This window comes from Cydia fagiglandana, chromosome 4, assembly GCF_963556715.1.
Source record: "Cydia fagiglandana chromosome 4, ilCydFagi1.1, whole genome shotgun sequence".
NCBI lineage: Eukaryota > Metazoa > Arthropoda > Insecta > Lepidoptera > Tortricidae > Cydia > Cydia fagiglandana.
This window is the reverse complement of record NC_085935.1, coordinates 16,281,244-16,306,324: the sequence shown is the minus strand read 5'-3', so window position 1 is coordinate 16,306,324 and position 25,081 is coordinate 16,281,244. Positions and strand designations below refer to the sequence as shown.

General features: G+C 36.5%; 2 protein-coding genes and 1 long non-coding RNA gene across 4 annotated transcripts in view; 1 reads left to right on the top strand and 2 right to left on the bottom strand.

The window, feature by feature from the left end:
• Window positions 1-25,081, top strand: part of LOC134663935 (mitoguardin) — an 80,321-nt gene that overhangs the window by 19,091 nt on the left and 36,149 nt on the right. The window lies entirely within an intron of this gene.
• LOC134663937 (protein unzipped) overlaps window positions 1-25,081 on the bottom strand; it is a 50,469-nt gene that overhangs the window by 4,465 nt on the left and 20,923 nt on the right. Inside the window, exon 2 of the mRNA XM_063520482.1 lies at window positions 12,828-12,875. The gene's annotated coding sequence lies outside the window, so the exon portion shown is untranslated. The remainder of the gene's footprint in view (window positions 1-12,827; window positions 12,876-25,081) is intronic.
• Window positions 17,076-19,026, bottom strand: LOC134663912 (uncharacterized). 2 transcript variants are annotated; one of them, XR_010098189.1, is made up of 5 exons: window positions 18,901-19,026; window positions 18,659-18,810; window positions 18,448-18,544; window positions 17,996-18,303; window positions 17,076-17,635 (listed from the first exon to the last, which is right to left on the bottom strand). It is a non-coding gene; the product is annotated as an uncharacterized LOC134663912 (long non-coding RNA). The 2 variants fall into 2 exon arrangements; XR_010098188.1 differs by having other exon boundaries at window positions 17,996-18,544.

Sequence of the window (25,081 nt, the reverse complement as noted above, 5' to 3'; positions counted from 1 at the left end):
CACAGTACTCGCATATTGGAACTTCTATCTCATTAATACAAGACAATTTTAACTTTTAATTCTTACACAAATCATGAAAAAAAACTTGTCTAGGTATTCATTGCCGAAAAAGCTTTAAACCTATAGGTATTATTTTCTTGACAGAGTGCAGTTATAGGCTTACCTCATCATGTGCTGCATTTACAAAAACAATATATGTAATTCTACTATCAAACAAACGTCATAGTATAAATATGAATGCTGAATTTACAGTGAAAAATATTAGATATCATTACTGGGTCGCGTCTAAGGTCAAAAGCTATCGCGGCAAAGAATTATACTTTCCTTATCGAAATACACAGTCAAATATGACTTATAGCTTATAGTAAGGTTCATAAGTCATATTTGACTGTTTCAAGAGTATTTTTGAACAATATCATGTCAAAGAAATATATGCTTTTCGCATCTAAGCACAGATTTATGAACACTAACCATTATGATCTTGTTTAGGTATAGAGAATTTTTTATTACGTTTATATTACGCCAAACCATAATATGTTTGTTCATGTATACTTCCCTTTAAAACTCATATTTGGTCGTTTTAAAGCATTTTTGAGCAACAACGGAATAAAAGGCTGTATTTTTGACCGCATTCCGACGCGTCGAGAACAAATCCCATTGTATGGGAGCACGCTCCGTATCCGAGCCGGTATTCTGTGTTCGCCAATACGACACCTAACACAATCGATTACCTTATTCCGTAGCGTATTCCGGGCGTTTGGTGGGAAACTGGATTCAGTATTTTATTCCAAAGGGATTCTTTGGGACACGCTAACAATTTTAACGCGCATATTACTTTGTATTCTTATTTTCAGTTTCAATTATATTAGTTTATTTTCAGTTGATAAGATCTTGGCAAGAGAGGGTAAACTAAATTCATGCTCTTGTTCTCTGGAGTTCGCTTATTGGTCTACCTTTTGTAACATTCTCTGAACACTGGTTGTATTTTGGATCAGTTCATTTATGAATTTACATAGAAATGAGGAAAAAGTTACGTACCTAGTGGTAGTAATTAATTTCAGAACTCATAAAACACCCCATATTTCAGGTTTATCATATTGTTGAGTGTTCCATGCGGCTAGACGCTTACCCCTTCTATTATGATCAAAATTAAACCGGAATTTCCCCCGAGAAATTAGCAGCGATAACACTTACAGACCAAATTGTTAACTTTTACAATAGCGGCGAAGTACATCGCGCGCTCAAAGCGCCCCATATGTCCCGACACAATTCTTGACTCCTCTCGTCTAGGCATATTCCTATTGCTACCGTCACCAAGGGAAGCCGAATGATAAAACGAAGCTATGTAACAGTGAACTTGTTATCCATAACAACTGTTCATAATCTTACGACGCACTTTATAGTGGTTGGCTCGATCTTTCGGATCAACTGCGCTCGGTAAGCGATGGCAACACCCTAACTCTCGATCCACGAGGGGAAACAACACTTGAGATAAAACAAGGAAATGTGTTGTCTGCGTTTCCCTGCTAGTCTTCTCCCAATAGAACAGTATTCGCGCCACAAGTACTACCTCAGAGGGTACAGTAGTAAAAAGTGTTTTGGACCTAAAAGGGTTGCTTAATTTTAAAAATCCTGCATGGTATAGCTAAGTATATGTATACCCTTTACAAAAACATGTTAAATTGATGATAATAGGTATTCTTACGTGAAGTGCTCATAAAATATCCAGTAACAATAGTAACAATATGACTATTTAATGTTGCGGTGAGCAATAAACATTTATGATGGTCTAACTACCTTGTCCAGAGTTGCATTGCATGCACAGCTAAAAATAACTGCATTACGAGTACAGACATAAAGCACTATGCCCTTGGTTACAATTAGTGACATTGGAAAAGTCTCTAATTAATCAAATGGTTTCTAAATCATATGTTTTTTAAAATTGCATGACAAATAAAAGTACAAATATTTTGTTATTTAACTGTTATAAGAAAAGCATTTGTTTTACTCGTAAGTAATCAAAAGGTATCAAACTTTTTGCTCTAGTCTTAGTTCTCTGACCATCCATGTCGGTGCCAAACATGACTTTTTTTACCTATTCCTACTGCTATCGCCATTATACTAATAATGTCATATTGCCCCGTCTTTCTTTCATCTACAGACAACGGTCCACTTCAATGACGAACCGCAGATAAATTTCAATTTCTGAGTTCCGAAGGGCCGTCGCATTTCTCATTTATAATTTCCCCTCTCTTAAAATGATAACCAATTTGTCGCAGTGTGATTGTTGAATTTTTGACGAAGTGAAGAGGATAAATTGAGGTTTATAAGAATAATTATATAAGTAGATAACAAAAAGTGATTTGAACCAACAATGTAGGCCTAGCCAAGATGCCAATTGCTTGCGCATTTAAGAGTGTTAGAGATACATTACCGTTTATTTCGCTACGACTAAAAGATTGGCATCTTGGCTAGGCTAGGCCCTCTGTTATTACTTAATTTCAAAGTTTAGGAAAAATAATGAAAGAATTGACGAGCAATACTTATTTTACTTTAAGACCTTTAAGTTATGGCACGTCGTGAGAACCAGAAAGATTTGGTCCATCATTGTGTGATTACTAAGAAAGACTGAGGTGTGCTGTGGCAGTGTGTAGTTGTGATTTATGTGCGTCATTATTGCGGGACTTGACACACGAGATGACAGTTTTGTTGGCCTTATCTTTAGTTCCGACTCCGGCGCTGCCGCTGCCTGTGGCATTATGCTTATGCCATTTATCATGACGCTGTTTACTATACTATAAATTATTCAAGTACCTATAAAAATAAGAGTTCGCAGGTATTTTTTGTTATATCTACGGAATTTGAATCAGAGGCAATGCTAATAATCGTGATCAGTAGGTATTCTTATTAACATAATTTCCTAAGTTGCATAGGAATTTGATATAGTCAAGCACTAAGCAGGACTTTTCATTTTAATACGTACAAGTAAAAACTGTAAATTAAATTGATTTTACGTTCCGTATTCCGTTTCAAGGCAGATCCTTTTAAATTCAAACAAAAACTACAATTTCTATTTCGAAATTACAAGTAAATAGTATCGGTAATTTTACTGCAAACAAACGACACACGACAATACGAGGGTTGCCTTTTATATTTCGGGATTTGAAATTATTAACAACTTTATACTAACAAAAATGGCTTTATTGTTTTTAAAAATATTCTCCTTTGAGGTCTACGTATTTTTTCATTCGATTAAACCAATTTTTTAAGCAGTTCAACCACTCCGAAGAGGATACCTTTAAAACGTGCGTTTTGAACGCATCGACCGCTGCTTCAGGTGTCAAAAAACGCTGACCGCGCAGTTTGTCCTTGATGTGCGGGACCAAAAATAAATCATTGGGGGCCAAATCAGGATTATGCGGCGGGTAACTCATTAAATCGATATTTTGAGCTTTTAAAAAGGCGGATGTTTGTGCCGACTGGTGGGGGCTCGCATTATCGTGGAGCAGTATAATCCGTTTGCGGTGATTGGCTTCCCTGACCTTTTCAATCACCTCTGGCAAACAAATGGTTGTATACCATTTAGAATTAACTGTTCTACGTTTTTCTAAAGGAACGGGTGCAATATGCCCAGTTTTTTCAAAAAAACAGGCAACCATTTGTTTTGCAGTACTTCGTGCACGAAAAACTTTTGTTGGATTTGGTTCAACTTGAAAGACATACACCGTCGACTGCTGTTAATTTTCCGGTACACACGAGTAGATCCATGATTCGTCACCTGTGAAAATATCATACACATGTTTGGAAGCCCCGCCGCTGTATTTTTTTAGCATATCTTTGCATCAATCCACCCGAGCCTGTTTTTGAGCACCGGTCAAATTATGTGGTATCCATCGCGAACAAACTTTCTTGACTGCTAAATGTTCATGCAATATTGTTTGTATGCTGGTCCCGCTAATGCCCAAGGACGCCTCAATCTCTCGATATGTCATATGCCGGTCTTGCAATAAAAATTCACACACAGAGTCAATGTTTTCCGGAACAACCACTGATTTTGGACGACCTTTGCGAAACTCGTCCACAAGCGAACTACGGCCACGAACAAACTCTGCAAACCAACGGTAAACACACGTCCTTGATGGTGCTTCATCTTAAAAAGTCAAAAAAGGTTCATCTATGCACTGTTGTTGACTCAGGCCGCGTCGAAAACTGTAAAAAATTATCCCTTGAAAATGTTCGCGATTCAATTCCGTGGTAGCCGATGCGTTATTTTTTCAAATGACAATTAAAAACAAAACCGGGTGAGTCATAACATTTTTTTCTTCATATTGCCGCCAAAATGTTTAAACTACACGTTTATAACCTCAGTTGGCAGATGGCAGCACTAGTTTATTCAAATCCCGAAATATAAAAGGCAGCCTATGTATGCTACATCAGCTACATGGATGCAGTTAATAATACGGGTATATACTTACATATGGTATAAAGTAAATAAGTTTATAAATTAGATTTGCAAGTTTAGTGTTCTTATCTTGAAACCGTTTAACATGGACAATAGATGAGCAGCGCTACAGATAAAGATAATGTAAGCTTGAAAGATTCAATAGTAAAAGTACCTATTTAAATAGGTGTTACTGCAAATAATTAATATTAAATTAAACACAGATTTGCGTACACGTATTTAGTGTCGTGAACCACACAACGTTTAGCATGGACAATGAGATGAGCTGCCTTAAGATAGTGTAAGCCTGTGAGATTCAATCGCCTCAGCATAAGACTATTATTGTAAGGACGTAAAGCAGCTCGCGAGCAATTGCTTGCACTCTAATCCTATTGGCCCGACTGCTCTACATTCAATCCATAATACTTGATCGGATTAGTGTCAATTGTTATACATATGGATAAGGCCGGAGGGGAAACTCTTGCTGACAACAATGGGAATAATTAAGTTATGTTCTTATTATCTATACTAATATAAATACCAAAGTGTCTGTGTTATTTCACGCTTGAAACGCTGTGACGGTTTAAATTAAAACTAAAATAAACAAGGAGACTTTGGTCTCAGTGGAAGGCATGAAATGTGTACGTATACTACGTATCATATTTGAAGTGATGGTAAAAAATGAACTAAGTACTTAAGTTACACGTCAGCCTATTTTTTTAGGTTAAAAGAACACACCTTGCTGCAATAAATAAATTCGCGAGTGTGTTCTGTTGTGATCCTAAGCCGTAACAGCGATACGCTTTTAACCCAGTTTCATGTCTGTACCTAACTATAGTACCTACAAAATATACTTTTAGTGCTAATACGACGACACTCCCTAGTGACTCAGTACGCGACTAATTGAATTACGTTATATTTTAATTACTTTATATTATATCTTACACAAATGTAGGTTAATAGCCTTCTCGTGTTTATTTAATAATGTATATTTTGTAATCGCCGTAAGATCCAAGGTCTGGCCTAGTGTTCCCATCTTTCAAGAGCCTTGGCGAACAAGTGTAAGAAGATTTGGAGACTCATTACATCTGTTTCCAGTCAGAGCTCTCAGTTATACTGGGTTATCTGAGAATAACAGCTTAAAAGATTTAATCTGTCTAAACGTCTGCATCAGTACCGTTAGAACATGATGAACGTACGGACAGTTATTTTTGACCCAAGTTCAGACTGCTGTTATTTGCCAGCTGATCCGGCGCCATAACCACAAGTGCTTTTAACCAGGGCATTTACCACCTAGCGTTATAGTGGCAAAGTGCTTACCGATTTCACACTCGGAAAACGTGACGCTTTATCTAATCTTACAGTTTTACAACTCCGTTACAACGGCTTAAATTGTTCATGGTTCGATTTTCTATAACATTGTTAACTAGTCATTAAACTCTAGCGGAGACTTTGCTACGTGATGCAATGATGATAACATACCTACATTTCGATCAACTTAACCTCCAGACCGATTGTTTGTTTTCTTATGTTCGAACTTAAAAGTTGCACTGTCTGCAGTGTCTGCTAAATTCTACGAAAACCAAAAAAAATAACTCAGGATACCATCTAACACCTTTTTGGAACATATAACCATGAAAGTTTGTTTCGATAAAGCGGAGCAATGGATACTTATAATTTAGGTTTTAATTTGATTGAAGCCATCATATGTGCTTATTTTGTAAAGGTATTATCAGCTTCGGACGAGCGTGAGGCGTGAAGCGTAAAGCAGGCGGTTTAAGCTAGGATGTAAGTTTTCTTTGCTTACACGACGGCGACGGTAAGAGAACCAACGTACTGTGACCGTCTATCCATAACAACTGTGCGCAATCATAGCTATCTGAACTTTCAACACACCCCTAATCGCACAGCTTTTGGAATGGCACCCTGAGGCAATTATCGCCGTAATAGCTTCGTTATCAGTTGCCGCCTCATCTCAAAAGCTAAATGATGCACGTGCCAGCTTTCTCGCCTGACACGCTGTATATCCCATTGTCCAGTCAAAGAGCTCACCATAATAACGCTATTGAATGCTCTTAAAATTCTGATCCAGATAAGTATAAACTCCCACATATATTCCAAGTGCAACAATGTTTCAATGACATCTGAATTTGGTTGTTTTACTTGTGAAACAACAAAGTCAAGCAGCGATAAAGCACGGGATAACTGTAAGGCTACCGAATTACTAACGGAGACGACGGAAATTTGATTTTTTTAGCATAGCCGCTACATTAAGCAAATTTGCTTTTGTTTTTGTGCTCACAAAAGACAATGGCCTTTTAATAACCATGACTGGCGGGACTTACATGTATCTCTCAAATAAACCAGTGGCTATGGTCTAAAAATAAGAGCCTGGTGAAAATCGAGTCACAGACACCATTTGAAAAACAAATACATACCTATCTCAAAACCAAACACATCAAAACCTACTACAGGAGTACAGAAGTTAGATAGACTATGTGAAGACAACAGACGATAGAAAATGGCAGAAACTAATACATTGATAGCAAAAACAAAATAAAAATTACTATTTAATGCAACATATGACTAAGTACATCGTGTAGGAACTTCGGATTACCGGTGGTTTTTGTGAGTGCGCAAATTGCTCCCCTGTTGCGGGCGCCGGCCGTTAGTCGCTTCTCTCGACGCCGACGTGTTATTGTAACTGTCAATAAATCATCTCTATCATAGTCCGCGGCTACTGTGCTCATGTTGTGACAAATTGACTTCTGTATTACGGATGATAAACGGCATTAGTAGAATCATCGCGCGCAGCGAAAAACAGTAGCAGGACGCATTCGTTTAGATCCTGCTATTGAAATAGAGTGAACTCTCAACTTCGAACTATAGAAACAAGAAACCATAATAGCTAAGTTGGAAGATGGGAATGACTTCCGAACTCAACAAGATAGGCAATGAGCGCGCGAGGTGTAAGAACTAGTATTTTAGTAGGATCAAACACCCTCGCGTGTTAAGGGATGGTGCCGAAACAGGACCGTAACGGTGTTGAATCACGATCGCATAAAGCGACTTTCTATGAAGTGGAGCACTGTGCGATGGCTCTTGTTGATAGCAACTGCAGCGTCTTTCGCGGATTATGTTGCATTCGAAACGTGCCAACACGTTTGAACAGTCTGGCCTTTTCGAAGTCGTAACCCACGCGAAATACTACTACGCAAATCGGTTTCACGTTTACTACAGACATTTTAATGGCCTGACGTGTCTAAATTCAGATCGCAGGCTAATATTAAATGCATATTCAATATGGAGTCATAGTTCCGGTGTTATCAGTCGGCGCCAGGCATTGTATTCACAATATTCACACCTAACCAGCGCAGGCAAGCCAGTGGCTCGAGGAAACCAATAAAACTGTGAGCTCGAGATCCATGACGACTATGTGTGCTCAGAGATCACGCGATGCTGGTTCTTTAAGTGCCTGGAATACCAGCCCTGGTGGCGAGGCGGCCTCGCGCCGGTGCGCGCGCGCAGCGGCGCGTGCAGCAGCTGATAGCGTGGGAATCGCCTCATGCGTGAAGACCATAACCCGAGACGACCGACTGTGCTTTATGCTATCAACCTACATTCTCGCTAAGTGGATTTGCACATTTGTCCTTCATTTTAACTTGGACATTTGTTTACAAATACCATAGCATTTCCCTTCGCGATTATTAAATTATCACGTTTATTTGCCTTTTTGGTTGGAGCAAATAATACGCATACTTAAGTGAGTCTCCTAATTTTTAACTTCACGATTCACGATCTTTCGTGGCAATCATATTATATTTTGCAATTTTGGTAAGTATATAGACCTTAGATAAATATGTAGGCTTTCCCACATACAGACGAGACTTTGTGTACCTGTAGGTATTCTCGGTATATTCCTTGAGTTGAGTTGTAGTTGGTGCTGTCTACTTTACAGAAACACTTCGCTGAATGAATGAAAAGCGGTGGCACATAAATACCTAATTCTTGTTGATTGGATAAAGAAAAAATAATAATTGGCCCTATTCACTTGTGGATGTGTGTGTATTGTTTACACAAGACAAACAGACATTGACCGAGCAGCGGATTCATGAAGCCCTTCGAGAGAATCACCAGTGGTTCTTAAACTCTGCTTACACATGGTTGTTACTAATCTAGGAGTCGAACTATACTAGTTCCGTACTTACAGTTGAAACAATAATATCTCTGGTGAATATGTGACTGAGTCACAACTGAGTACCACTGAACATGCCATTCATGCACTTGAGCCTTCAAAGCTCTTAAAACAATGGGATGCGGGCCGACTTTGTGGCGGATCTCTTCTTTCAACTAGCGCTCATCAACTTGCTTGACAATACAATCAACTAATTATTGCTCACTGACTCTTTATAAGTTTATACAAACCCTTTGTTGGCAACGAATCGTTCTAACATAACAGCGTTATAAAGTCATACTCTTAAATTTTTGGGGATATATTATGTCAGAATCTAGGGAAAACAGCATGTTACATTTTTTTTAAATATACATATTACTCTTGTAGATACAACGTTTTTTTTTTGTTTTTATTCGATTTTATCCAATTTTAGCTTAAACTTACCTGGAACTACCTAATAAGCTCTACTTAACCTAAACGAAGTTTGTGGCGTACAATTTAACAGCTTTAGCTTTTATTAGCCTGTAGCCATACCATATAACGATTAACTTTCTAATTTTTAATTTTCTATGCTCTCAGTAATTATAATTATCTCACATTCTGTATGCTCCCATTTATTTACCTTATCTTAGCGCCAAAGGGGCTATCTGTTAGATTATGCTACATCGCTGCACCGGCTTAATGGATGGATACCGGCGTGAAGACAGCATTACCGTGATTTAGTATTATTGGAGCTATAATCATCGCATCTCATAGTTATTTAGCCATGCTTAATTTTCCTATACAACACATCAATCGAGCCTGGTAGCTGTTAAGTAACAAAACGGGATAATCACTTCAAATTACGTTGTGGAACGCGTCATTTTTCCTTTCGGAGAGTCGTTATCGCAATTATCACACACATATGTGAATGTGATTAAACTGCCAACATCCGGTAGTATATTTATGTGAAAAAGGGGATCGTGTACGAACAAGGTTAATCAGAATCACGAGATCGTCGGTGGCACTGTAAATGTAAAACGTAAACTGAGGCGAGGCGTGACGGTGTCGGAGATGTCGCGTGATAGCTGGGGTGCCATTACAATCGCTTGCTGAATGTGGGCGAATTGGTCTCTTAAAAGACCCAGTAAAAGAGAACTCTTCGACTGAAGACTATAGATACGGTTGGTGGACGGTTGTAGAAAAGGTGCTCAATTGTTTCAAACTAGGCAAGCCGGTGGTGATATCCTGATTTTACACGATTCCTAATGAGATCTATCTATTGAAATAGGATTACTTTCCTATTAACACTTTCAGCGCCAAGATCTCCATTTTCAATACAAAATAAACATACCTAGCGTAAGTATTCTTGGAAGTAATTTATGTTATTAAGTAAGTGCCGCAAAATATTTTCAAACATTCTCGAATTTATATTTTTCATACCTGTATAGAACCTATATAGAAAAGGTACCTAACGAACTTGAAGAACATTTTTCAGTACAGCATGTCACAAATGTCGAGTTCATATTACACTAGTTAGCCATTGAACCCGCGTTCAAGCATCCGCAAGGAATACACGACCTCACGCGCTCGCACGCAATGGTTTCCGTTTTCAATTCCAATGAAAAAAAATACATTAGACCCGTTACCCGAAAGATCGCCCTCTACAGCCTTATCGAAGGTTCTTTAATTATCGAACGGACAGTGACTAATGTGAACGTGTATTTAGGGATCAGTCGGTTTAAACCGGGAATCTATATCGTATACATACGCTGTATTGGCAATACAACGTATGTACCTATGTTATGTATTGCATTCTTTCGAGGTTGCAATGCACATCCGAAATGTTTGCCGTGTTTTAAACAAACAAAGTTTCTTAAACATCCACATTTCAAAATTTGTTTTGATTTCAAAGCAGGCAAAGTAGGTATGTAGGTAAGCAAAATTAAGAAGAATATTGACAAATAACGAAACAAAATGAAAAGCTTTTCTTGTGTATGCATGTAAAAGTTGTATGTATAAATCAATATTAATTGCGAATTATAGATAACCTAGACTAGATTTATTAAATTCTCGGCAACCTATCGCATGGATAAAACGTATAAGTAGTACGTATTAGAAGACAAAGTTAGGCTATAAATCAAGCAGCGAGGGGCTAATTAACACCAGCCGGAGTTTCTCTCCCGCACCTGTTGCCAGGCTCGGCTGGACCAAGCCCACAATTCCTGTAGCTCACAAGTGTCACGCTTACTCAGAGCTCGGTAGTCGGTTCCAGTGCGCCAGTGTAACTGTGACCACTAGATCAATAACACTACAGGCTATATCTATACTAGGTCTCCTCTCCATCGAACGCTAAACTTCTGGCCGACACGCGATGGGAATCAGTAAAACGCTTTAGAAAAAATTAAACACCATAAAATGTAAAACATCGTCAATTATTCAACTCATTACACAGGATTCCATGTGATTGATTATACCTACGATAATAATTTATTCGCACAAAAACGAGACAGAATCAATCAATAGTCGATAGGTACTTTCAACGTTGTAGCATGTAATTGCTAGATTATTACTTTTGTACATGAAGCGAGACAAACACGATTCAATGTGTTTTTATCTTATTTCTGTGTACCCATACATCTTTTTGGAAATTGAATCACCTATTTATGCATACAATTTTTCTGCGAAACAAACATTTCCATGGAAAATATTTATGGATAAATCAAATCTATATGTATTTACTATGAACTCATTCATAATACACTACAGACGTTAAACAAAGCTGTCTTGTGTTTTGACATTGAGACTCCGAGACTAAACAACAAACGACAAGTCACTTTATTTGCTAATTAATATTTGATGCCTTCAGTGTCTACATTATTCTCGTCAATGTGTGTCATGATACTCTTGATTTAAGGGACTTTACTACAATCGACGACGTCATACAAGTTGTATGTTATATGCGTAGGATTTACTTAAAGAGGTTAAACAACAAACTACATATACCTACGTATACCCGATTTTACTATGGAGTAACATTATAATTTCATTAATGTGATCGATTGACTTCGCTTCGCCAATAAAGTAAAATAAAATAAGGTGTGCCCTTTCAAGTACTTTTTGCCGCCCATTTTGGAAAAGTAAATTAATATATAATGGTATACAAATCCGAAACATTATTGTTTTAAGAACAAACGAAAATATCAGCTTGTTTATCTGAATTCTAAATTGGATGGATGACATACAGCAGGCATTATGTAATGAAAATGAAGTGCGACAAGGCGGATGAAGACCTCCGTACCCCACGAATTGCGCGACAAGCGGCAACTAGCTGCAAGGTCGACTTCTGATTGTCGATAATAGCGACTCTGACGACACACTGGCCCAATTTTATTGCGGACGTGTGCCTAGTCTATCTATAGCATCGGGACTGCACGGACCCTCCGTACGTGAGGAGCCTAGTGTTGCATTTCCATTATATCTACTTACTGAGCTCTAGGACAATCGGGACGAACCAGGACATGTCATTGCTATCAATGAATACCTACATAACGGTTCTAGTTACGGTTGAAAGGAATGCTACATTAAGAAACAACTTCTTGCTCTGTTTTTTCTGGAAAGCCTAGGTTCCCAGAAAAAACAGAGCAATCTAAAACTAATTTTGGAGTTCCACTAATGTTCTGAGAAGAGCCATTCGTGTTTCACACAAATTTTCATTTGGGGCTTCCCGATTCTGACACACAACGTGGGTAAAAATTCATAATGCTACTAATCCTTAATTATTGACCCCATCAGAGCTATATACAAATTGTAAAACGGGGTTTCCCCAATGATTATATTGACAAAGGCATTCAGAATTCCCGTCAAGTCCAGGATATTTTAAAGTTCTACACACATTTTATTACGTATTTTTCTACCATTTGCAGGTGAAGTTTTTACCGCAATAGGTTAATGAAGGTTTTAAATTAAAACCCACGCTATTTTTAGCTGCGTGGTTTTTTGTCAAACGGAGGCTGATATTTGTATTTGGACGAAGTTTATGGTAGTTCTCGCGTCGCTCCGGTTCGGTACACCGATTTGTTATGCACTCGCATTTTGTTTACAGGCGGCCGGACGTTTTATTTCCTTCGCTATTTAACATGGGTCGGTCGGTTGCTGAGTGGAATTGCAATACGGTTAAAGCATTGCTTTTCGTAAAACTCGAAAGCATTTTTCGTAAAATAGTTTAGGTACCTTTTGTTTATGGTATTGTTTCCAGTTTCCCGTTTGCCGAGTCTGATTCTGAAACAATAGATACACACAGGTTATTGCCATTCGGTATGTATGTATTAAGTTAAAGCATTTTATTGTCATTGTAAAACACTCATATAACATATAACTCTTTAATGCTGCTATTGTTACCATTGTGAAAAAACGTGTAGTGGAAAAAACCATTATATGAATAATCATAAATTGTTTCAATATTCTAATAAGAGTAATATAGGTATCTAGGTGTTTAACTGCAAACATTACATTAGTAGCAGAACTACATTACATATGCAATTATCATAAAGAGTCTATTAGTGTCAATCACTGCAAACACGTTGCAATGCAGCTGTCTACGTGATGCGCTTTGTATCACTTAATTCCTACGTCTACGAGCCAGTGCGAGTTAATCCAACAGATGCACGGTGTATCGGGTTTACCATCAGTCGGCAGCTGCAGGCCTAATCGCAGAATTCATCTTTTTTGAAAGCGGTTGCAGTTAACGCCTACAATTTATCGCATTTACTGCAATAGAAACAATTTGTCAAGTATCTTGAGTAGGGTATGCCAGTAAATATTACCTAATTGGTCGTGGAACTCATCTTTAAAACTGTTATGTATGTAAAATCACGCGAGGTACGCTTTAAATTGAAAGTTCACATTGGTTACACTCTTAAATGTCTTCAAATGTTTAAATTGACTCAGTAGCATACGCTTAAACACCATGATCATTGATATCAATATCTATGAGCAATCTTGAATTGTATTCTAGCCCGATATCTGCAAAATTGCGTCACATTAGTAGCTGCAGCATTGGAATAATGCAGCCGTTATGCGGCGGTGGGTCGTCCTTCGCCACGGCAACGGAGCCATTGTAACAAGTGCATACAATGAATACTTGGAAACTGGATCCCAGTGTCCACTGTCTTTATACGACAGCCTCTTAATAACTAATTAGGATACGATGTCCACAGGAAGCGGTATATTCATACACTGTTGATTACTCGATGTGGTCACAATATGTCATAATCGATTCGCCAACTCCTTACGTGATATGATACAGCTGCCGACCGGACGCAGCGGCATCGGCTGGTTCATTAGTTAATGGACAGTTACCGCCCTATCCCACCCGGATGAATGTTGCTAAAACTTTCCTTTTTGCTTTTCGCTCCGTGTACACACTGGCTGACAGCTGGGAGGAAAAATAGCAAAAAATATATTTGACAAACTGTAATGGCTCTGCAAAGAGTTGTCTTATATTTTGGCGCGCCTTGTTCTGTCTGATATAGCACAATACCTGTACACTCTATTTTCATTTTTTGTAATCCCTCACTTACCGGATACCGGATAACATAACTCGTAGTGTGTATAATATGCGTGTGTTTAAACCGCGTCTCGATTTCACTTAAACAAACCTTTCAGTGGAAATTTATTTGTAGCATGCGGGTTCGTTTTCATAATACAAAAGCTACTTCGATTTGTGGCGAGTTCCCGTTACACAAAATTGCAGAGTTAACCACAAGCGTGTAAAAGAGCAGCGATTTCCAATAGAAGGGGGGAAGCTAATGGGCAGGCCTCCATTGCATATTGACAGGGGTCAAATAACTAAGAAGACAAGGGGCGATCCGAGGGTGTTTGGTTGACCTCTATCTCAATCTTCCAGTGGAGGAGTTTGCGAGTTTTACGACCATGCTTAAATTCGATCGTAAAGTTGAACCCAGCCACCGTTTTAGTCCTCACGTCCGACTTAAAATCATTTCATGAAATGAGTACTCGAGTACTTTCTTATTTGTTAATTTATAGGTAGACAACCCAGCCATCATAGTAAATCGTGAATCAGATCAAAGGTTCGCGGTTAACGTTTCCACAAATCCCATAAGCTCGGTCTGCGCCCTATGTCTCGTCATATGATTACTATGGCTAGCGATATGATACAAAACCCGCCCTCGCACTCTCAAATTGCCTGGCAAAATCCTGCGACCCTTTTGTCCAATAGAGTTATTATTACGGACCACTGATTTGATGAGGATACACAGCTTCAGGACAATATTATTTTGGCAGATGTTAAAACCGCCGTAAATATTAACTGCCACTGATAACAAAACTCCTCGGTCATGAAAATTTTGCTTCACTGAGTTCAACTAATAAGATAGACATTATGGTACCCGCTTGGCAACTTTTGTAGAAGATGGTGATTGCATTTAAGTCGTAATTTTGTTTTTCATATTCTAATGGTAGTCACGGTCAGGCCACAAGATTTGTGGAAATGCGGAATTGCGCCCCAGCAATTTCAATATTTTAAAAATATTGCTAAGCACGGAACGGCTCGACACCGGGGGTCTGAAACGACGTAGTTTCCTCGGTTGCCATGGCGACGCCCCGCACGTGACCCGCCGCCGCTGCCTTCGAATTAGCAGCCTGAAACACGCGTCTTCAATTCATGGGTAAACCTAAACCCTTGTGTCAGCCGATTACACAGCGGGTATGCCATCGAGTGTAATCACTCGTGTTATATCGCGTTCGCGGTAGCAATCAATCTCGTTTGTTTGTTTTGAAACTTCAAACTATGCGAGCGTTTATTGACGTAACTACGGTTAATAAGTCGACTACAAAGATATTATAACCTTTGTTTACCTTTGTTTCCTAATTGATGTACAAGGATGTGTTTATCTAAACACAAATTAAATTGTCGAAATTTGACATGAGGGTAATGACTAATGAGATTCGTCTCGGTTGGTGGGTAAAGCATAGGTTAGGTATTAGGAAGACCTACTTTATGTTTTGAACTCTACACTGTTAAAAATATTCAGGGAATTTTACATAATTTTAGGGCAACTTTCGTTGCCCTAACTTTTCTGTATTTTTACATAATTATGTAATTTTACAAGGCGTATGTAATTTTACATATCGACCTGATTTCATTATTATGTAATTTTACATTTATGTAATTTTACATAATCAAACAAATTGACGGTTATGTAAAATTACATTTATGTAATTTTACATAATCATACTGTCAGATATGTAAAAATCTCACTTATGTAATTTTACATAATCTGTAAAATCTCATTTATGTAATTTTACATATCCGTAAAATTTCACTTACGTACTTTTACATTTTTTTCGGTAATATTACAGGGTAATTGTATGTTTTGTTACAAATTTCGTATGTATAAATACATAAAGTTTGTGTATTAGTAATGATTTTTATGTATGATTACATTTTATTCAGTAATATTACCGAATTATTATGTATTTTGTTACAGATTTCATGTGTGAAATTACACCAACTTAATGTATTATTAATGTTTTTTGAGTATTTTTACTTTTTATTCGGTAACATTACACAATTATTATGTGTTTTGTTACAGATTTCGTATGTAAAAATACATTAAGTTTTTGTATTATTAATGATACTTTATGTATATTTACATTGTATTTGGTAATATCACAGAAGTAATATGTGTTTTATTACAGATTTCGTATGTGAATTTACACAAAGTACATGTATTATTAATGATTTTTTTAAGTATTTTTCCTTTTTATTCGGGAATATTACCGAATTATTATGTATTTTGTTACAGATTTCGTCTGTAAAATTACACAAACTTTATTTATTATTAATGTTTTTTTAAGTATATTTACTTTTTATTCAGTAATATTACAAAATTATTGTGTTTTATTACAGTTTGCGTATGTGATTTTACCACAAACTTTATGTATTTTTAATGATTTTTAAGTATTTTTCCATTTTATTCGGTAATATTACTGATACAATTTATGTATTTTTACATAAGAAAACTGTGATTTTAAATATGGGCAAGGTAAAATTACTTGTTGTTTGTGTATTATTACCTGTAAAATTAGGTAATATTTCATGTTATTAGGGGATATTTTTCTGTAAAATTCAATACAAATTCTGTACATTTACGGTAATTCTCCGGATTTAGTTATTAACCATTCGTTAGTTTTTTTTCTTATGTATTTTAATTAATGCAGCCTGTCTGCAGACTGCATTTATTAAAGTACATAAGAAAACAAATACCAACTTGCTAATAGCAAAATCCTGAGAATTATCGATAGCATGTAAATGTACAAAATTTGTATTGAATTCTTTAGGAAATATCGCCTAATAACATGTAAAACGAACTAATTTTATCAGTCATAATATACAAACAACAAGCAATTTACAGTTTGGAGGTTATTTAATAAAAAACAAAATTAAGAAATAAATTTATTGAATTTCACACACTCAAATTATAGAGCACACGCGTATATACACGTCTACGTGCATATTATTATTATTTATTCTGTGACAGAGTACAAAAAGTAGAAGACATATACGACACTATAAATTATATCTTATGTACATAAGTACTTCTTATGAATTAGTCTTATAAAAGTTTCGGTTAATAAGGCCTATGTGAATCTAATGCGTGAAACCTATACCATTTCAAGTAACGAATTGTCTGAAAATGTTTGTTACTGACATTAATTATAGTTAGTTTTTTTAGCATTAGAAAGAACTTGCAAGAAGTTAAGCGATCTTGACATGTCTTTTAATTGAAAAACGCTTTTTAAAAATCAAAAACTATTACTTATGACTTCCTTCTTTAGGATTTATTTTAATAAAAATATACCTTTGTATAAATTCTAATGTGTTTTGACAGTCCACTGGATATTCCATATTCAAGTTGCAGTAAGCCGCCATCAATAGTTGTAACGACGTAGGCAGAATCTGTTTCGCTAACAATCGTTTTTTCTACCAGCAAGTAATATAATTATATTTTCATTATCTGTGGACAAAAAACATAATGGTTAAAACAGGTAATATAATAGGCCCCCAAATTTAATACTTCCTCCTCAAATAAGATAATTTATCGTATTACGTTAAGTGGCACTACTAGTGAGTAAGGGTACAAGTCTCGGGCAGCGCAGTTTTAAAAGGGTGTAAGTTCCATGCCCCTTTTACAACTAAGCTGCGCGACACTTGTACCCTTTTTCACTAGGGCCACAGGTTTATTCAATACATTTACGTTTTAACACTGTATGTTTCATATAGATTATATTATGATTAATTATAAATTATATGAAACATACAGTGTTATGCTTCGCAGGTAAGGCATTTTATCATTGTAATAATAATTAAGTCTCACCTAAAAATACAATGTTAGGCGCAGCTATTTCGGATAGCTCTGCAACTTGAACCCTGGTTAATGGTTCCTGGAAAAGAAAAAGTTAATAAGATTAGTAAATGGAACTACTATATTTAGGATGGTACCTCATCTGGAAGAAAATGGATTATGAATTATATCTTGGGTATTGCTCTCCCTCTATGTGACGGATGATCAAAATAGCGTGGGCCTATGTTGCACCAAACCTGAGTTCCACTAGGTACAGCCAGGGTTCAGCATCAGCTCTATCTTGTCAACTTCAAGCGTCAAATTTTTAAATTGACATCATACTGCAAAATAAATGTGGTTTGAGTCAGCACATTAATGCTTAACAGTAGGTATCCAATTATAGTCTATTCTACAATACACTACATTCTACAATTACACAAAAAATATTTCATTACGAAAAGTCAAATTAATTTAGATTTACTCACCTTTTTCAATGATATTTTTTAAAGTTGGGTCCATTATTGGAACAGCTTTCTTGATTGTTTGGTCTACTGACCAAATTTTAATAACGGGCATGTTTTACTGTAAGAGAATAACACAATTTATTAGTGTTGGTGACTATTTAATTAACCTACACAATCAAGCATGTACTAATATCGTTTTAAATTTAGATGTACTTAGCTAATAAATACTTACATTTTTTTAATGGCATACGACGAAAGCGGCTGCTCCAAGATTTTGTAGATCAGGTCTGATCCACCCTGGACGTGGACAGGACACGATATCAACTGGACTTTGTAAAGGACGCCGAGGAAACCGTTACAAAAAAGGTGAACCGCGAACCCTTTCTGGAAGTACATAACGTTTTGAGGTCTAATGCAGATTTCACTAGATATTCGATGCAAGAAAGTAAAGGTATATCTAATACTTATATTTACCTGTTTTCTTGTATGCTATCTCCAATTTATTTACACGTTTACACAAGTACTACGTTCTACGCACAGCGAGTGAGCGAGCGCCATTTTGATGTGAACTCATGAACTGCGCAGCGCACAGCGCAGCTACGGGGGGGGTGCGCCTGACTAGCGATCGCGTGATCCATGTAGCTCGCGCGCCATTGGCGCGCGTTATAATATTGATCCGTGATTGGGTGTGTGCTAGTGCCGCACAAAATTCGTCCAATCCGCGAGTGCTAACGGATATGAATTCATATTTGAAGATTTATAGTTTATTTTTCGAAATTAATAATTAGGTACACAATTTTACCAATAATTGCTGACATTGGTACATATAAATAACATCGTAAGTTTTGTTGCTTCCAACTTTGATGCTGTAATTCACATTAAGGGGTTCCCTGGAGCCAATGAATGACCTATCTGAATCCCTTAGTTTTCTAATTTCTTTTTGGAGCTTATCATACGGTAAAGTTGAAAAGAATTTATGTACGAAATAGGTATCATTTGATATTTACCAATCGCTTTTCGGTGAAGAGGAAAACATGGTGAGGAAACCGGACTAATTCCAACAAGTTTCCTAGTTTCCCCTCTGGGTTAGAAGGTCAGATGGCAGTCGCTTCTGTAAAAACTAGTGCCTACGCCAATTCCCGGGATTAGTTGCCAAGCAGTTCCCAGGCTCCCATGAGCTGTGGCAAAAAGCTGGGATAGCGCGAGGAAGATTTATTATCATAGGGTAAAGTGCCCTATTACCAGCCACCTGCATTAATCGTTGAATAACTTTTATAATATGTCCAAAACTACACGGAATGTTTGTAAGTATACACGGTGTAATATGAGGAAACCGAATAGCTTTAACCACGCATTTCTGAGGTCAAAAGAAAGAAAAAATGTAAGATGAGTTTAGGTATACTTCACCAAAAAAAAAATTTTTGTTGTTGTTTTGTTTTTTCAATTTCTTGAATGTACATGTACATAAAAATAAATGTTATTTGATGTTGATTGGTAAACTTTTCACTTAAAATTGATTTTTACATTTTTTTTTCGTAAAACCTACTTTTTGCAAAGCGTTACTTGTCACTTTTTGATATCTATCAAGAAGGATATTTTAGACTACGTCCCATAGCAGCAACATCACCATCAAAAAGGTCTTTTACACTGTGTAACAATAAAAACTTGTTTTTTTTTAATTAATATTATCTCTGAAACTAGGCGAATTTCAAAAAAGTTTATAGGACATTTTCGTCTCTAAATATGATCAGGAATACGCAGTTAAAATTATTCGGTTTAAAATATTTCGGTTTCCTCATGTTACACGGTGTATTTGTCCGCGATTATCTCGCGTTTAGCTGAACCGATTTTGATGTGGTTTTCAGAAAAGTGTTTGTTACATTCGGGAGAAGGTATTAGTATACATAGAGCTGAGCTGATGCTGAACCCTGGCCGTACCTAGTGGAACCAGAAAAGACAAAACTGTGGAAAAATACAATTGGACAGCGCGGCAATGCCGCCAGCCTTCTTGGCACCCTGCCCAAAGGCACAGAGCTGGAGCCAGGTTTTTATTTATAATTTTAGTTTATATTGTAGTTAGTTGTAGCTTTATGTAGTTTTTAATTACATGTAGTTAATAATTTTTTGTAACATATTTGCTGTGACTTAATTTTTTAATAAAAAGAGACGTCATGATCGATTACCTTTTTTCTAATTGGGGCATTTTACCCTATCCCATATTTACAGGAAAACTAACTTTTTATCCCGCCAGGTGGTGGTGGCGAATTAGCGACTTTACCTCGCTTTGACATAAAAACTGTCAAACCACATACATTTTTTGTAAGTTATTCTATTCTTGTAAAATTTTCTCAAAAATGCCTATGTCTGATATGAATATTTGACATATTTATTTTTAGAGACGTCAAAGACGAACCCAAATAAATAGGTACCTACCTAGATATGTATGTAGATTTCGTATTAAGTAACTAAGTATTTCTATCTTTACATAATATGAATGAATCTATTTATCTTTAAGTAGGTATTAGTAGTAACGATGTGGTGTGAGCACAAACCGATTTTGCCTAAAATTAATTAGGTAAGTACAGTCACCTGCAATAATATGTTACTCTTCGAAGGCCGCAATAATATGTGACACGCTCGTATGGCTCTACAGATAAGGTCGTGTCAGATATTTTTGCGGCCTTTGAAGAGTAACATATTATTGCAGGTGACTGTACCTACTTACTAAGTAAGTACCTAAGTACCTTCTTAATTTCGACCGCACGGGCGGCATTCTCAGCAGGTTAAAACTTGTTCACGGAATTGTATTAGGGTATTCCACCTGTCCAGTTTCTGTTTCTTTGTCCAATGTGTGTTTTGTCTTTTGACATTTTGCTTGAGAGAGAGAGTGAGATGCCATGACATTGGACAAACATATCATTGGACACATTACCGCACCGCACCAAGGTCATTGCGACGCACCCATAAGTAAGACCTTGACAACAACCTTGACAATGTCCTTGGTGCGGTGCGGTAATGTGTTAGCACTGTTAGCAGCTTTATGGTAACATTCCATTTCTAACCGCAGCTGCACTACCGGTACTGAACGCGTCGCTGTCATTGTCAATTTCCATAGTAAAATTGACAGTAATGCAGCTGCGGTTAGAAATGGAATGTTACCATTAGGCATTAAGTAGTTTGTGTTCTATTCTATGTATGTAGGTAAAGGATAACTCACGCTCACGTTAGACCGGGCCGCATCCGGGCCGGAGCTTCCGGCGCTTAGGTACGTTTCTATGACATGACAGGCGAACACGGGATGCATTCCATAGAAAACGATGCGCCGGAAGCTCCGGCCCGGGCACGGCCCGGTCTAACGTGAGTCACCCTTAATGGGTACTCGTATGTTACCAGACGAACTCGCGGGCAAGAGCTAGGAATTCATAAATGTGAAAAAAACCGGACAAGTGCGAGTGGGACTCGCCCACCGAGGGTTCCGTACTTTTTAGTACTTATTCTCTTTATTTATTTTTCTTCTTAAGTTAGGTTAATTATAATATGAATATAAAAGTAAAATATAAAAACACTTACAAAATAATAAAAAAAAGTTATAAACACACAGTACTTATTTATTGTTATCACTCACACTTAATAATGAGAGAGTGAGATGCACTGACATTGGACAAAGAAATTGAATGCAAATTTGACAGGTGGAATACCACCCTAAGGGCCCCTTGCACCATTCCACTAACCCGGGGTTAACCGGTTAAATCTGGAGTTACCTTGGTTACCAGTACAATTTGACACTGGATTAACGGTTTAACCGGTTAACCTCGGATTAGTGGGACGGTGCAAGTGGCGCTAAGTTAGTTAAGTAGTAGTTTGGTATTTATACTTTTATGCTGTTTAACTTGTTTGAAATAAAATAAATAAAAATGTAATGTAAAGACACACATTGAAATAGTAAATTTGCAGAAAATTAAAGAAATATTGGAAAATTTCATTGTATTGTTTTTAATTTTACTGGCATTTTTCTGAATATTACATAATAGATAAGTAAATTTACATAAAAAAAAATTCACGAAAGTAGGTAAAATCACGACACTTTTATGTAAAGTTCCCCGCGGTACGCGTGTTGTTTGCTGTTGGTGCTGTTGTTGATGTGTTGTTGTTGGTAATGTTGTTGTTGCTGTTGTAATTGTGTAGTAGTTTGTTTTCCAAAGGGAAAAAGAAATAAAGTTGTACTTTTGCTAGGACAAAAAGATCCGCTTGCGAGCACTTCATTCCTGCAGCTCGGCCTTCGGCCTCGCGTGTTTGGGAAATCGAAAAGGACGCTCCGGGCCTTCGGCCCTACGCGGAGCTCGGCCTTCGACCTTCGCTCTGCCGTGTCACGCCTAACTCCGTTAACTCGAGTTACATGAGTTACGAATAACCAGTCTAAATCGTCTTAAAAACCATTAAATATATATCTTCTATAAGAAAATTTTGAAAATCTTCATTATTTACTGAGAAAAGCATATGGCTAACTCATGTAACTTCATTTTTTTGCCGATGGCGTCAGGCACAACTCAGTTAACTTAAGTTGTATGACTGACACAACCAAAATATCAACATCGTTTCTTAAGTTACCGGAGTTAGGCATGACTGGCCGAGCGCTTGATTTATACGACAACAATATTCCTATAGTAATACGTGTCACGTCTGATCACGCGAATGTCATGTAACTTGACTTACATGACTTCGTGTGACCACTATAGTATGGAAGAGTTGATCATGCGGAAACATTTAATTCGAATAAAATGAAAACTATTCAATTATGCGAAACAAAAATTAAAGGGCCCAGTCTGTGACCATATTTCCTATACATGTAGATTAGATAAAATAAAAAAATTACGACGAACCGTCAACGATAACAGCATTTGAATCTTTAAAACTTTAAACGTAATTATCTCGAAACTCGACTTTTAAAGTTACATGAGATGCGCGTGACACGGCAGCGCTGGGTTTCGAAGCTCAGCGCCGCGTTAAAAACTGCCAGGGTCCCTCTATGACATTTGGTCGAGCACCACCTAGGTCTGACCGTTTGGCCGGCCCGTCCAACATTTTTCTGACCGGAAGCGGTAGACCAAAAGTCGGAATTTTCTGGAGATCACGAGACCGCCCTCTATATGAAACTGTCAAAGTCTAACACACCACGAACCTCCTTCTGGGAGAACAATTGTGTCATCAGTCAGTCGTATTGCAGCTTTATATAATATAGAAAAATACGTAGATAATAAAATTATTTTTGTCCCTGACATTCCATGTAATTTTACAGATTTTATGTAAAAGTCCATTGTCTTAGTGATTACTATACAATACATATTGAATATGTAAAAAAAAACATATTCACGGCCTCCTTAGCCTATTAGTTGATAGTGACCCTGCCTATAAAGCAGGACGTCCCGGGTTTGCATCCTGGTCAGAGCATTTATTTGTGTGTCTATTATCACGTAATATATTTGTTCATCAGGAGTTATGGATGTTGCCTATGTATTCAAGAATGTATCGATTATACATTTATACCTAAAGTGCCCACAACACAATCCTTATTGAGCTTACTGTGGGACTAGGTTAATTTGTGTAAAATTGTCCTATATATTATTTATTTATTTTACCAGTAAATTTACAGAAAATATGTAGGTATACCATTAAGAAGATATTGGTAAATTTCATTATATTGTTTGTAATATTACTGACATGTTTCGGAATATTACATAAGACTTAAGTAAATTTACATAAAAATGTATTTTTCAAAAGAAATAATAAATTTGCGAGATTTTTATGTAAAATACCCGTTCCAATTGTTAAAAATCAAGTGTAGTATTACAGATATTTATGTAAACGGGCATTTCTTAGTGACTATTACATATGTATCGTGTAAAAAGACCCATTTGAACAGGAAGTTTACAGAAAATTTATAAAATTAAAAAAATGTTGGGAAATTTCATTATGTTTTTTGTAATTTTTCTGATATTTTTCGGAATATTACATAAGAAGTAAGTAAATTGTAATAAAAATGTGTTTCTCAATAAAAAATGGTAAAATTACGAGATTTTTATGTCAAATTCCCGATTTAATTGTTAAAAACACATTAAAAAAGTATTTGTCCCAAAAGTTCCATGTAATTTTACAGATTTTATGTAAACGTTCATCTCTTAGTAATTATTACATATTTATTATGTAAAAATACCATTTAAACAGTAATTTCTACAGAATATATATGTAAAATGAAGAAATGTTGGGAAACTTCATAATGTTTTTTGTGATTTTAATGACATTTTTTGGAATTTTACATAAGACGTGAGTAACTTTACACAAAAATGTAATTTTCACAAAATTAGGTAAAACTATGAGATTTTTATGTAAAATACCCATTTTAATTGATATAAACACATAAAAAAATGTATTTGTCCCAAACATTCCATGTAATTTTACAGATTTTATGTAAACTTCTATCTCTTAGTGATTATTATATATTTATTATGTAAAGCGACACATTTAAACAGTAAATTTACAGAAAATATGTAAAATTAAAGAATTTTTTGGAAATTTTATATTATTGTTTGTAATTTTCCTGACATTATTCCGAATATTACATTACACGTAAGTAAATTTACACAAATATGTAATTTGA